Source organism: Rutidosis leptorrhynchoides, chromosome 2 (genome assembly GCF_046630445.1).
Source record: "Rutidosis leptorrhynchoides isolate AG116_Rl617_1_P2 chromosome 2, CSIRO_AGI_Rlap_v1, whole genome shotgun sequence".
Taxonomy (NCBI): domain Eukaryota; kingdom Viridiplantae; phylum Streptophyta; class Magnoliopsida; order Asterales; family Asteraceae; genus Rutidosis; species Rutidosis leptorrhynchoides.
Window position 1 is genome coordinate 80,450,942 of NC_092334.1, and position 16,353 is coordinate 80,467,294.

The 16,353-nt window shown below is 40.0% G+C and overlaps 1 non-coding gene across 1 annotated transcript; it reads left to right on the forward strand.

Annotated features, from left to right (window-relative positions):
* The first annotated feature begins 4,594 nt into the window (after positions 1-4,594).
* Positions 4,595-4,701, forward strand: LOC139894830 (small nucleolar RNA R71). Its single transcript, XR_011775310.1, has one exon. It is a non-coding gene; the product is annotated as a small nucleolar RNA R71 (small nucleolar RNA).
* Positions 4,702-16,353: the final 11,652 nt, after the last annotated feature.

The following is a 16,353-nucleotide window of genomic DNA, read 5'->3' on the forward strand; positions in this document are numbered from 1 at the left end:
TGTTAACAAAGTAGTAAAACCTTGGTTTACACGCAGTCGATAACCTGGTGTATTCATTAAACAAAGTATTAAAACCTTGTTACAATTCGAATCCCCAATTAGTTGGAATATTTGACTTCGGGAATAAGAATAATTTGACGAAGGCTTTCTCTCTTTATATTTATGACTGATGGACTATTATGGACAAATCCGTATCGACATATTAAATAATCCAGGACAAAGAACAATTAACCCATGTACATAAAACTAAAATCAACACGTCAAACATCATGATTACGGAAGTTTAAATAAGCATAATTCTTTTATTTCATATTTAATTTCCTTTATTTTATATTTAATTGCACTTCTAATTATCGCACTTTTATTTATTGTTATTGTATTTAATTGCACTTTTAATTATCGCATCTTTTAATTATCGCAAGTTTATTTTATCGCACTTTTATTTATTGCAATTTCATTATCGTTATTTATTTTACGCTTTAAATTAAGTCTTTTATTTATTTAATATTTTACATTAGGTTTTAACTGCGACTAAAGTTTTTAAAATCGACAAACCGGTCATTAAACGGTAAAAAACCCCCCTTTATAATAATAATATTACTTATATATATATTTGTATTTTTATAAATTAAAACTAATATAGCGTTAAGCTTTGTTTAAAGATTTTTCCCTGTGGAACGAACCGGACTTACTAAAAACTACACTACTGTACGATTAGGTACACTGCCTATAAGTGTTGTAGCAAGGTTTAAGTATATCCATTCTATAAATAAATAAATATCTTATGTAAAATTGTATCGTATTTAATAGTTTTTCCTAGTAAAAATATAAGCTATTTCATATACACCTCGCATAACTATCAATGCTCTATTAGAGATTTCAATCTAACAAGATTTTTACCTTACTTAAGCCTTATTTTTATTGACAAACGTTTTAGGTTTTCAAAAATACTTTTTCGAAAAGGGTTTCTTTTACAAAAAATTTGAAATTTGGCTTAAGGACTTGGAATCTTCGTAATGGTTTATTATGATATAGCATAAAAAGATACCAACATCCCACACTTAGACGAACATTGTCCTCAATGTTCCTAGTGTATCCCACACTTAGGAGTTTTAGTTGAAGATTTGGGAGTGTTTGTCTAGTGTTTTAATTGGTTGTTATCCCACACTTAGTGATAAGCTAGGATGCGGTATAGTTTGAATCTTGAGCTAGTAGCGAAAAGAAAGAAATACCCCTAGTAGATGCGGCTGGTTTCCTTGCTTCTTTATCTGCTCACTTGTCATCCTCTATTCTTCTACTCTACTTTATTGCACGGGTTGCCTCCCGAGAAGCGCTTTTGTTTAAGGTTGTTGGCTTGACCGTAGTGATTCTTCAAAAAGCAAACATTCCTCGTTGATGGTTGTGATCTTGGTCTTCTTGAGGGAATGTGAGTCTTGGTGGATAAGTCCTGAGAAAGTGTCGGACCAATAGTGGTAACAAGTCTGGTACTTCTCTTGAAGATCTTCTGAACGATAAGTAGTGCGCAGTTTCGGCTCTTGATAAGTCTTGAAGTGAGATGAGAATGTGATCCACAGCTCTGCTGGTTGATCCATGAATGTCAATCATGGTAGCAGTGCTGGTGTTGATGATTTCTCTGACGGGATGCTCATTTCGGAGGTCTTCAAACAATGTAAGAAACTGTATCTTTAGAATTTCAAAGTCTTCGGAACGGTGATCTCCACAGTAAGAGTCTGTAGCTTTGCACAGATTAGTTAAGAGACGAAGTTGGAAAGAAGTCAACAGCAACCCTGATCCAAGTATTAATTTCACCGTCTTTGAGTATATCTCTCGACATCCAGCTTTAAATATGAAACTAGGATCTGTGGATTCATGGAAGATACGTGATAGCTGCTTCGTAACATAGGTGGCAATGTTGACTCGATCTGGTTCAAGATGAGAGAATGGATTGTTTCGTCTTGCTTCCTCCATAACAGCGTCTTGTAACTCTTTGATAATCAGATCAGCGTGGTGATCAATTGTTACGTAAATCACTAGTCTGTCTGGCGTGCTTTCGAAATTATCTCTATCCAGAAGAGTGGAAAGGCTGTGAATATCCTCGATCATTTGCAAATCAGAGTGATAAGTCGGGCGGCCGGTGGAAAGATCCATATGCTTCCGGATGAGAGTCAGTAGTGCTCGTTCGTTTCATGAGAACGGAAGTGCAGATCCAGCTAAGGTGTTATAAACCTTAGAGTAAATGATCTTCTGATCTCGACAGAATCTTGTCTCGAGAATAGTGCAAACTACTGAATTATGCTCTCGTTGCCTTTCTTCGTGATTGATATGATCGTGAAGAGAATTGATAAAGTCTTGAATGCGTTCTTCTAGGATTTCAACATCATTGTCTTCTCTTCGGAGATAGAGGTGATGCTCTTCTCTGATAGCCATGATTCGTTCTGTTAAGCGTAGCGAAAAATCAATGGTTGACTTTCGGATGGCTTCGAGAATGTCTTCAAATTCGTCGGTATCATTAATGAAGGTAATCATGTCTGCATGTGTGGATATAACCGGAATTTGATCTGAAGAAGAGTCCGGCTCCCCTTGATCTACTTCGGTTGGAGAGTGTGAGTTAGTCAGAATGTCTTCGTGATGCTCTTCCTCGTCATCATCGGTATCCGGTTCCTCTGAGGATGCGTCTGATGAACGGGTTCCTTCAGTATTCTGATTCTCCACTTTGATACTTACAGGATCAATTTCTATATCCTTAACCTCAGCCTTGTCGTTCTTCTTTTTGAAGCGAATGATTAAACTGTGATCTGCCGTTTCAAGCCTCATTTTTTCTTCATGACGCTCAGTGCGTGGAACGGGTGTTGTCGCAGTTTCTTTTACGTCTTCCATTTCCTCTTCAGATTCCTCCTCTTCCTCTATTTCTTCGCTGGGATCCTCTTCTTCCATTTCTGGGTCGTCTACAGACTGTGATTCGACACCCATCTCGATATCGTCGGCTGATGGTAATGACTCATCATCGGAAGTGATCCGTCTGGTGGAAATAGCAAACATCTCTGCCTGTCCAGAAAGATCGGTTGGTCGGTTAATTTTGAAGGTAACGCTCTCCCCATGTGATCGTAAGATCATGGTTTGATTGTACACATCAATGACAGTCCTAGCCGTATTCATGAAAGGTCTTCCTAACACTATTGGGGTGTGTAGGTCTTCCTTAATGTCCATTACTACGAAATCCGTAGGATACAAGAATTTGTCGACTTTCACCAAGACGTTCTCAACTATGCCCTTAGGATATCGAATTGTATGATCGACAAGTTGGATTGTCATTTTGGTTTTTGACAAGTCTCCTAACTCTAATCTCTTGTAGAGAGAGTAGGGGATTAGGTTGATACTTGCTCCTAAATCTGCTAGCGCATGAATGGTTCCAGATTGGTAGATTGAACACGGGAAAACGAATCGGCCCGTATCTCCTAGCTTAGGTGGTAGAGAGTTTCTGAGTAATGCAGAGCATTCTTCACTCAGTGAAATTTTGTTAGAGTCTGGTATCCTCTCCTTTGTAGAAAGAAGCCTTCGGATTTATCTCTTCTGGTTGGGAACTTTGGACATAGTGTCCAAGAATCTTCCATCTAGTTTGAAGGAATCAAGCTTGGATGGTTCTTCTTGTAGCCTTCCAGGATAAGGTATGCGAACTGGAGTTTCAGGGGTCAGCTTCTGAGTATATGTTGATTTGTTCTTGAGCCTAGTTGACCTTCTCCGTGGTTCCTCATCTGGGATTACGGAATCCATTTGCTTTGCTTCTTCTATGTGGGGATTCTGGATAGTATTACTTGGCAATCTTCCATGCGGTCGGGTTTCAAGGCGTTGTGATAACTGTCCGAGCTGCGTTTCCAAACTTTTGAGCAGAGCCAATTGATTTCTCATTAGTATCTCCGTCTGATCTTGTCTGGTTGTAGTTCTTTGATTTAACTGTTGTTGTCCTTGGATGAACTGAGTTAACTGATCATCAGCTCCGAGAGTGGGGTTAGCTGCTTTTGTAATCTGGGTGGTAGGGGAATTCTCCTCAACTGGGGGACCAGTGAGTGGAAGTGGTTGATCGTAGGTCAATTGAGATTGTTGGGCTGGATAAGGTGGATAGCGACAGCGGAAAGGTTGACTGTTTCGCTGAAATTGATTAACCCTTGGTGGTTGATTGAATCTAGGATTTGGTGGAGCTGGGTATTGAACGTAACAGACTGAACTGTCAGGGTTTTCGTACTCAACTTGATAGTCTTCAGTAGGTTGCGGGTTGGTACAATTAACACAAGCCTGAGCTTGGTTAACCTGCTACAGTTGCGTCTTCAATTCTCCGAGTTGTTTGGCAAGAGATTCCATCTTATCTGTGAGGGATTTGATGGCCTCCGTTTGATTGTTAAGTGCAGAGAGTGGGGCAGATGATGAAGTTGTTTCACCACTGTTCCAGTCATGATGATGCATCGTCATGTTCTCGAGCAATTCCCATGCTTCATCTGCGGTTTGGTTCATCAGATTCCCTTGAGCTGCTGCATCGATCGTCGTCCTATGATTTACCTTAAGACCATTGTAGAAGGTACAGATTTGGGCTGACCGTTCTAACTGGTGATTAGGGCATTTCTTCAGCAGGGTTTTGAAACGCTCCCATGCAGTGTAAAGAGATTCATCATAACTTTGTTTGAAGTTAATGATGTCATTCTTCAGTTTGGTTTGTTTAGAAGGAGGGAAATATTTGGTTAGGAATTTAGTCGCCATCTCCGTCCATGACGTGATGGAATCTTTTTCCAGTCCTTCAAACCAAGTTTGAGCATGATGAGTGAGAGAATAGGGGAACAAGTATATCCGGACTATATCTTGTCCTATCCCTGGCTGTTTGTAGGAGTTCGAAAGAGATATGAATTTATCAAGGTGAGAATTAGGATCGTCATTCGATAATCCATGAAACTGACAGCTATTTTGAATGAGCTGGATGATGTGATGTTTTAATTCGAACGAGTGTCCTTGAATCTCTGGAAATCTGATTGGTCCTCCTTGACCTTCAATCAAGGGTTTCGTGTTTTCTGCTAAAGTAACGCGTAACGCCATTTGGTTTCTGATTCGTGCTTCCTTGCGTGCTTTAGAGATTATTGCGTCTGGATCAGGTACGAATAACAACGGCCCTGGTCTAGATCGGGTTTGGGTCATACACTGGGTATGCCTTTTTTTTGTTTTTAATTTTCGCAAATAAGCTAAATTATAATAAGCTAAACTAAACTAATCTAATTCTAAGGCAATCTAAGGTAATCTAATGTAATCTAATCTAAGGTAAACTAAAGTAATCTAAAGTAATCTAATTAATTAACTAACTATCCTATGGTGGAATATGTTTTTGGTTCTGGCTACTGATTCCCTGGTATTTCTGTAACAAAGCTTCGCACAAACTATTCAACAAACCAAGTGGCCAGGCCGACTACGGAGAGGCAGGATCCTTTTGGTCCTAATATAATTGGCGACTGTTCGGAAAATCCAATAACCAAGTCCGTGTATAATTGTCTTTCTTAGACACCACTAAATGCTTGTGAATAAGTTTGATTGAAAACAGTATTGCCTGATACTAGTTCCCCGACAACGGCGCCAAAAACTAGTAGTATCTCTCTTGATATGGCCGAAACGGACGGTTTTTATTTGCGCGGTGTCGTTAGGCCGCGGCTCGCCAGGATCAGCCACTCGTGGGAGAGGGTACTGTTTTAAATTTATATTTAGCGGGGCCTAAATCTTACTACTCCTTATAAGTAAGGGAACTATGACCTAGAGTCGTATTTTTGAGATATCAGTAACATCGAACCTATTTTGTAACCTAAGATAGTTAGGGAGTAGTGAATATTTATTTTGGGATTTTCTAATTTATAAGATAGATAAAGTAAATGCGATAAAATTTGTAATTCAGATAAGGTTAAAGTAAGTGCATACTATGACTTCATCAGTTATTCTGCCGAGATTATGGAATGCTGGCTCATGAATAGGCAGAGGCCCTGTATTCATTACACTGGTCCTAAACGCCCCTGTCATAAGACATGTCACTGGGTACTACGTTAGGCTTGAAGATTCTGAATAGACAGCAACGTCCCTTACCCCCGACGCCCGTGCAGTCTGACTACATGCATACACGTTCAGACGGCTCATCCAATTGAGCGACTCGGTTGGGTGACGTATTAACATTCCAAAATGGTCTAAACTTTCTTAAGCATAATAGAATACATGGTGTACCATATCCGAGAGACGTGATGTGCTTCAATGCTTTCGTTAATGATTGGTAAAAGATAGTTAGGCCCTTAAAAAGAGTTCAACCATAAAGAACACATGGCCAAGTCAAGTCTGACTTCCATGAACACGTTCGGTTATCCTAACGGTCCAATCCTTTATGTGTCTAAACAAACAGTTCCTTAATTAACTAAGAATCCCTCAAGCGGGGTGCAATGCTTGAGACCGCGTTATGGTGCAGTGTACTGGTCAACACTAACCGTGTTCCATGGCCTTACTTAGCAGAGGTACAGCTTACAACAACCGCTGTGCTTCAGCGTGCACGTACGAAGTTTATATGCTTGGTGACTACACTAGCATGGTCTGGGACCGACAATGTACTAGGGGTCTAGTCAGATGTTTCACTACGAAAGAGTCCTCAGTCGAAATCTAAAGCTTGATAGACTTACTACATCCGGTGTGCCTAAGTCGATCTTACGCTGTATCCGATAGACTTCTCTTACCAAGGGGTGACACAGATAGTGTACTCTGAATCGGGGTTCGCGACTTCCCAATAACAGAGCCTATAACTACGTTCTATTAGTTGGAAAAGCGATTTAGTTTAAAGCACAATCGGAAAGCATTTCAACAGCATACACAAACCATAATATTATTTCGGCATTATAACTGCTTACATCATAGCATACACTAAAGATAACTACTCCATAATCATGGCAATAATATCATAAAACATTATATAAGATAAAGGATAGAAGTACCAGTAGATTAAACGAGTTCCGAATACAAAAGTGACAACTTCAAGACTCCAGACAGCTCCTAATACAATCTTCAGTGTTCGCCTCCGGGTACTTAATTTCCCGCTCGGAGGTGAGAAGGCCTTGAAAGTATGACTAATATTGTACAAGAGAGAGAAAGAAGTGAATTGAAGTGTGTGTTGGAATGAATGACAAAGACCCTTTAAATAGACTTGAAAATTGCCAAATACGCCTGGCAGGCCGTTTGACAGGCCGTATGGCATGCCGTATTTGGCAGACCGTATGCAAGGCAGGCCGTTTGGCAGCTCGTGTGGTGGCACGTATATGGCAGGCCGTTTCCATACTGGCAGGCCTTATGGCAGGCCGTATGGCTTGCTGTTCAGCCTGAATTCCGTGGATCGTAACTTGATTTCTTATCTTTCACCGTTTTCGCTCTAGAATCTTCTTTTTAGCTCTGATTCTCTTGATTCTTTTTGCACCGTCTTCGTAATTACTTGTTCTTCAATTCTAACCGACGAAGTGGGTATTTTGCTGACAAAGTTCGAATCTTTCTTGTTTTTGGGCCTTAATACCGGGGTAAAAACGTGACTTTTTAGCCGATATCAGACATCATTCAATTAATCTCCACTAAATCTTAAAATGAATACAACTTGTGATTAATTGAAACTAGGAAGTTAATGACATGTTGACTAGTCTTTAGGATTGAATCAAATGCATTAATGAGCCTAACTAAGTCTTGACCAAACTGAGATTACCCAAAATATCAATCAAGACACTTCTCCAAGAATGTTGGGTTTACTACATTTAGAGTGTTATGTCATTTTCACTCAATAAGACCAAATCTCACACACTTAATGCATGTAGTACTTGTATAGGTGTAAAGACCCAACCCGTTATCCAAGCGAAACACTGATTTTTTTTTTACACAAACCATCTGGACGGCGTGCAGTTATCTGGACGGCGTCCAGTTGTGAAAGGCAGGACAGCGTCCAAGCAACTTGGACGACGTCCAAATGAACTGCCAGGGGCTGTCCCCGGAGTCCAACTTGCGCGAACGGAAAACGCGCTTTTCGACACTTTTAGACGTTTTCACAACATGTTATAATAATTAAAACTAAGAGATTTCCCAAATAAAATCGAGTTTTACAACACCGGGCCCACATCGAGCCAAATTACGATAAAGTGGCCATTTCGACCCATTTTAGTTTAATTCAAAACATAGACCGAGCATGGTGATTGGGGATACGCTACCCAATCCTAATCAACTCCAAAAGCACGTCTTCTAAAGCAAACTACGCAAGTCCACTAGTCCCCACGCTTACCCGAGCCACCGCCTCCGCTCAATCTATAAAAAAAGTAAGCAACGAGAAGGTAAGCTAATGCTTAGTGAGTATAAACATACTATATACATACATATGCATAAAACGAATACGCATCGCCAACACACAATTAGTAAACACATACCGCAATCCGAGCATAACTAAGCAAAGTTATACCTAACGTACCACCAAGCCAAATCCGCAAGATAGCTACAACATACAATAAGTATATATACGCATTTACAAAATATATCCGATAATACAACAAGGTTAACCCCTTAACCTCAAACCCATGAAGGTTGGTCGAACAACCCGAGCCTTAGTGAATTCGCACAACCCGAGATTCACTTCCTTCACCACTTCAACAACCGAGGCTGGCCGAACTACCCCTGCCTTCGTGAATTCGTACTACCCGAGATTCACTACCTCATCAATAAGATGACCAAACAACCTGAGTCATCATGAATCCGCACTACCCGAGATTCATCTCCTCAACATCAACAACATCGACGAAGTTGGCCCGACATGCCAACGTGAATCCGTATACGCCAAAGATTCACTACCCCAAGGGTGGTAACCCAAAACGCATAAGCGTACATCATGACTCAAAACTCCATGAGTCTATCATCCCAACACACGTAGAGTGAATTCGAGCAAGGACCACCCCACCGACCCGCACCCATCCTATGCTTCGCATATAATATTTTTACGCTCACCTTAGCGCCTTGATGAATGCAACCGAAATAATCCGCAACTCGCCAATGGAATGTACACATTCCATTATCATAATATAAACAACACAATTAGGGTGGATTTACAAACCAACCCAATTGACACTTAGTGCAATTTTGACCCAATTGCACTCCCAAGCACAAACCGCGCCCAAACTAACCAATAGTCACTAACACACGTGAAAATGGTCCTAATACGCTGATTAAACCCAAACACAAGTGTTAAACACGTGTGTTACCCAATTTGACACATAAATCCTAATTTTGACCCATTTCAAAATTAGTCAACCAAACACACTCAAAAGTGTTCCATCACTTCCATAATCACTCAACCTAGTGATTAAACCCATTTTGCAAGTCTTGAACTTGACCAAAACATCAACCAACCCAAAATCCACCAACGACACTATAAAACCCGATTACTAGCAACACTAAACTCACTTCATGAGTTTAAATGGGTTTATCAACAATTTAAGTTCAAACCCTAACTTTGAATATCAAATCAAACAATGAAATTCGGAGTTAGAACTTACCACAACAACTAAAACGTAACCAAGAACGAGATGAACAACTTTAACACCTGAGCTTTTGATCGATTCAAGCTTCTTCTTCTCCAAAATCCCAAATCTCTCTCTAAAATTCTCCCTCTCTCTCTACAAATGGATGAGAGTGTTTGTGTGTGTGAAGAATGAGATCCAAATGAGATTGGATCTGATTTTGTGGCTTTAAAACGTCCCATAACTGAAAATACCAAAATACCCCTTTAAATAAAACAAATTCTCAAAGCTGGCCCGTCAGACCATTTGGACGGCGTCCAAAATAGCTGGACGGCGTCCAGTTCTTCATTAGTGGACGGCGTCCAAGGCAATTGGACGGCGTCCAACCTAACTGAAAACAGGGTTTTACAACTCTCCCCCACTTGAACCAGATCACATCCCCGTGATCTCCGTCACTTAACGAACCGGACCAACACTCAATGGTCCTCGAACATACGTTCCAATGCGACTTCCGCCACATTTATCGTTAATCTCGAAGATTATTCCACTTACCAAATACACACGTGTACGCATTTCGAGACATGCATTGCACACAACATTCGAAAACTTCTATAATCGTTTAGCACACGCGGAATCAACATGTTTTCATCAAACTTCTCTAGGCAATTCTTCTCAATGAATCGCCCTTGACACTAAATCGTCACCCGCGATTGATCAAATCCACAAATCCGAGCACTAAAACTTGCTCAATCCCACACACCGGGAAAACTCAACCAATCTCTTACCGAGATATCGATCCCTTAGCGTACCCCTAACAAGTACAATGCTAATAATAATCACGTTCCAACATAAGGTCAACAACCAGAAAGATGAAGACCGAACAAAAGCGAATCCTTACGGATAACACTTATCACTTAACATCCCCCGTAGTGCGCAACACAACCAATACACAACTATTGTAAAATTATAAGCAAACGACTAAATCCGCTAGCGTCCCAAACGACTATGGCAACGCTAAACCCAAGGTGTACAAAATCGACTATTGTCACACCCTTAACAACGTGTGAGCGAAACACGGCTATCGCATCTGTAACATCTCACATTTTTCCATTAATTCATTTTAACTCCCGTCTTTTTTTTAGATAATATATTTCGTATTCTAAATTCGTATCTTTCATTAACTAACGTTCTTAATATTTATGTTATTCGATTATAATATCTTCCGTTTATTCTCACGTATTTAAAATAATTCGTTTGGTTAATTCACACACCCGCTTTAAATTTGAGGGACCAAAGTTGCCAAGTGGGCAAACTAGTTGACTATGTCAACTAGTCAACCCAACATCTCATCCACTCATTCACTTCTTCTCCTACTTCCCTCTTTTTCTCTCTAATCACCAAGAACACACTTTTATCATCTTCAAAGATTCATCATCTATTTCAATTCAAGCAAGCAAACATCAAAACAAATTGTACTTTTGTGATCCTTGCATCATCCTCTTCATTTTGGTACCAATTTGACTATTTGGGGTAAGGTTTCTAAAAACTCTAGATTTCTCTAAATTCATTTTATAGACTTGAAATGGTGCTAATTAGTGTCTATGGCTCAAGTCTAACATGAATATGTGATTTGTTTGCTCGATTTGTTGTTTTGGAGTAACTTGCATGAACACTTGAAATGAGTTAGTTTAATCTTTGATTTTAGATGATTAAATGTTGTTTAAATGTTAAAGTTCATGTATTAAATGTGTTACTAGCATCATTAGCTTCGTTTTGGCATGTAGGTTGATTTAAAAAAGCCTCATTTACAAAATGGTTGAATTCAAGATTCTTGGTTAGGGTTTGATGAACTTTAAAATGAATTTTTGATGCATTGAATGCTATGAAATATTTTTAGTAAGTGTTTAGTTGTATTGTATATTTAATTACCTTCAAAACGGCTTATCGTATGTGTAAATTGGATTCCCGAATCATGAAATGCATTTTATGAACTTGAAACTTTGATAAAGAACTTTTAACGATTATTCGACGAGGATTTTGATTGTTGTAAATGCTAGAATTGATTGATAATATGTGTTTAGTTGTATTCCTCGTTAAATTACCTTTCCAACGACGTATGGTATGCGATTTAAGTGTTTACGGTTCATTAGTTATGCTTAAATGAAGTTTGGTTCGAGACTTGTCAAATTTTCAGCATTTTCACTGGAGTCAGGTAGTGATGCGGCGCATCACTATTGGATGCGGCGCATCAGTGGACTGATGCGGCGCATCACTAAGGGATGCGGCGCATCAGCAGTGGGCTGTCCAAAATTACCGTTTTTTGTTTAATTCCAACTATGCTACGCACCTCCGATTAACCTGAAACTTGGCCAACATACTTATATATTCTTATCTTTCATAGAAAAATTGTCGGATACCCGACCCGACCCCGTTGAATTTGACTTTGACCAAGTTTGACTTTTAGTCAAACTTAACCAAAAACTTATGCAATCGTTCTAATCTTCTTTTATACTTGATTCTTGCATGAAACTTGACAACGTGATTTACATGCTATATTAATCGAGTCGTAACGAGCCATAGGACTAATTGAACACATTTCGCCCGACCTTGTGTCGTAACCGGTAATTGATACGACTTATTTGTTTAGGTCAAGGCTAAGCAACATTCATTGCACAATGTTTAATTACAAGTACTTTGGCATGCAACCACGGTGACATCATAGTCGCACCTTTTCAACAACTTTTACTCTTTAAACTATGGGATGAGAAACATATACTATCATACTTTTATGCTTTGAACACAAGTACGAAAACAAACATTCCACGTGTGAGTTAGAACAGAAATCCTCAATTCGATTATCATTAGTTACAATTGCTGGATGTAAGCGAGAACTTATGTTGTGTGGCCATACGGGTTTGACAAACCCTCATTCGGACGGTTCGCTACCGTTATGCGGATGAAATATATTTTTGAGAAACAGTGTAGGTTCTAAAACTATGTGTATGGGGTAAAAGAAACGTTAAGCCTTGATAATTGGGTGCTCGCGAATAACAACTTTTGGAATGCAAACGATTTGGATAATCAAATTTATGAAAATACTAAATCTTGTGGTTCAAAACAACGTTTACAAATACACCTATGATTTCACCAATGTTTTTCGTTGATAGTTTTCTATATGTTTCTCAGGTTCATACTTGGCCACTTGATACATGCTTCTGCACACTTTGATTACTTGCTTGGAGTCAAGCATACATGCATACGCTAGCGATAGCACTTTTGGATTTAAACTTAAAGCATATCTTTTTAAGCTATTTATAGCAACCGTGATTTTCAACTTATTATGTCGCAAGTTATTTCAATTATACCTTATACTTTTGTAAACTTAATTCATTGTCGAACCGTTGGTAAACTTAAAACTTTGTAAGTCTTATACTTTTCAAATGAACGCGACATAATTTTTGGTCAAACGCGTCTCATTTAGGGACTATGACCACGTAACGGGACCTAAGTTAACGACGCCGTCAATGACGTTTTTGCCGGGTCGTTACAGCATCACTAATCATACCAAGATGCCCGAAACAACCCGAGCTTAAACATATATGAAGGATGTGAATTCGCAACAACCCGAAATTCACCAAACCAATCCATATTTCCTACAACGAAATGACCGCACAACCCGAGTCATTGTGAATACGCGACACCATCGGAGTCGAACACCACGCTAGTAGGTATGAAAGAGGCACCTATCTTTGCGTCCCGTAGATTCCATTACCACGTTTATCGAGATCCAAGACACTCGGTCTCAAGGGTTCTATCCACCCGACGAACCTCATGGTTCATCAACTTCAACACGAAAGCGAACAGGCGCTATCATCCGAACACCGAAGCCCATTTCCATGGCTTGGTAGAAACATTTTCCTAAACACTAAGGAATGCTTGGTTGCACCAAGTCTTATGCCCTTCGTCCGTCAATCAAAACGTCACCATAGGGTTATTCCATTAGGAACGTCACCCATAACTTTACTATGCACAACACAATGCATTCAACAAATTCGTACACAACGACACATAATAAATATTCAAAGGACATATTTATTAAAATGAAACGTACCTTTCTTGAAGGTTCACTAACCATCGATCGCGAATACGATTGAAACATCTAGGTGCACGAGAACTCGTCGTACCTTTCTCCACATTACCCGTACTCGCACTTGCACCTTTAGTTTTCTTACTTGGAGCACCATACGAATCAAACCTTCTCTTACTTGAAGGTTCACTAACCATCGATCGCGAATACGATTCGAAACCCCTAGCCACAGTGAATAACTCTGCAAACGACTTCGCTTGGCCCCTGCTAATTTTGTTCTGCAGGTCATCATTCAAGTTTCGATAGAAATCTCCCATCAACAAACGGTCATTTCCGATATACTCTGGGAAAAAACGAGCCTTCGCCATAAAGGTCGTCTTGAGAGTATTCAAGTCCATAGATCCTTGTTGCAATTTTCGCAACTCATCACGCAATTCTGACAAATCGGCTTGTGTTCAGAACTCCTCGAAGAATTCCTTCTTAAAATCGTCCCACGATAATTTCATAAACGACTCACCACCAACAATATCAATCTTACCATCCAACCAATCCTTCGCCCTACCCCGCAACAAGCTAGTAACGAGTCTTGTATTCTTCTCGGGAGGGCATTCAATAGTACCAAAATACCCTTTGACATCTGAGATCCATGTTGTGCTTATCAAAGGATCCGATTTCCCGTCATACATCGGAGGTTTAGCCCTCATGAAGCTCTTATGACAACGCTCCATTTCACCACTACTTCGAAATTCGGAATACTTCCTATCCATTTCTTCGATTCACCAACGGCTTCCGCAACTCTAGCATTAAACTCATCGTCGTCGCTTCGATTCACCCCTGTAGTCCCGTTCCTCGTATTCATTCTATAGAAAGAAACGATTAAACCACGAACGTATAAAATCACACACGCAACGTCGCCCCATCTTGCTCAATAATCGTCTTACATCACTTGTTAGACACGATTTGTACCTGTATTAATGGTAGCTAGTCATTAATACGCGAACACATCACATCCACTCGTTAGTACCACGACCATCTTGCTTGATGATATTCGCAAACACACACATAAACACAAACACAATGCAATAGTATATTAATAATATCCACATATAAATATAACCGTTAGTCCACCTACAAATTAAGGTACTAACCAAATTCCCGTTCCGACCCGTACTCCTACAAGTCCTGCAACAAATAAGCACACACAAAGGTCTAAGTCTAGGCACCTATCTCAAGTCACCTAAATCCCTTAGACCATGCTCTGATACCACTTGTAACGACCCAACCCGTTATCCAACCGAAACACCAAATTTTTTTTATATATACAGACCATCTGGACGGCGTCTAGTTATCTGGACGGCGTCCAGTTATGACGGGTAGGACGCCGTCCAAGCAACTTGAACGGCGTCCAAATGAACTGCCAGAGGCTGTCCCCGGAGTCCAACTTGTGCGAACAGAAAACTCGCTTCCCGACACTTTTAGACGAAATGATTTTCACAACATGTTATAATAATTAAAACTAAGAGATTTCCAAAATAAAATCGAGTTTTACAACACCAGGCCCACATCGACCCAAATTACGATAAAGTGACCATTTCGACCCATTTTAGTTTAATTCAAAACATAGACCGAGCATGGTGATTGGGGATACGCTACCCAATCCTAATCAACTCCAAAAGCACGTCTTCTAAAGCAAACTACGCAAGTCCACTAGTCCCCACACTTACCAGAGCCACCGCCTCCGCGCAATCTATAAAAAAAAGTAAACAACGAGAGTGTAAGCTAATGCTAAGTGAGTATAAACATACTATATACATACATATGCATAAAACAAACACGCATCACCAACACACAATTAGTAAACACATACCGCAATTCGAGCATAACTAAGCAAAGTTATACCTAACGTACCACCAAGCCAAATCTGCAAGATTAGCTACAACATACAATAAGTATATATACGTATATACAAAATATATCCGATAATACAACAAGGTTAGTCCCTTAACCTCAAACCCATGGAGGTTGGCCGAACAACCCGAGCCTTAGTGAATTTGCACAACCCGAGATTCACTTCCTTCACCACTTCAACAACCGAGGTTGGCCGAACTACCTGTGCCTTCGTGAATTCGTACTACCCGAGATTCACTACCTCATCAATAAGATGACCGAACAACCCGAGTCATCATGAATCCGCACTACCCGAGATTCATCTCCTCAACATCAACAACATCGAAGGAGTTGGCCCGACTTGCCAACGTGAATCTGTATACGCCAAAGATTCACTACCCCAAGGGTGGTAACCCAAAACGCATAAGCGTACATCATGACTCAAAACTCCATGAGTCCATCATCCCAACACACGTAGAGTGAATCCGAGCAAGGACAACCCCCACCGACCCATACCCATCCTATGCATACATACGCATATAATATTTTTACGCTCACCTTAGCGCCTTGATGAATGCAACCGAAATAATCCGCAACTCATCGATGGAATGTACCTATTCCATTATCACAATATAAACAACATAATTAGGGTGGATTTACAAACCAACCCAATTGACACCTAGTGCAATTTCGACCCAATTGCACTCCCAAGCACAAACCGCGCCCAAACTAACCAATAGTCACTAACACAAGTGAAAATGATCCTAATACGCTGATTAAACCCAAACACAAGTGTTAAACACGTGTCTTACCCAATTTGACACATAAATCCTAATTTTGACC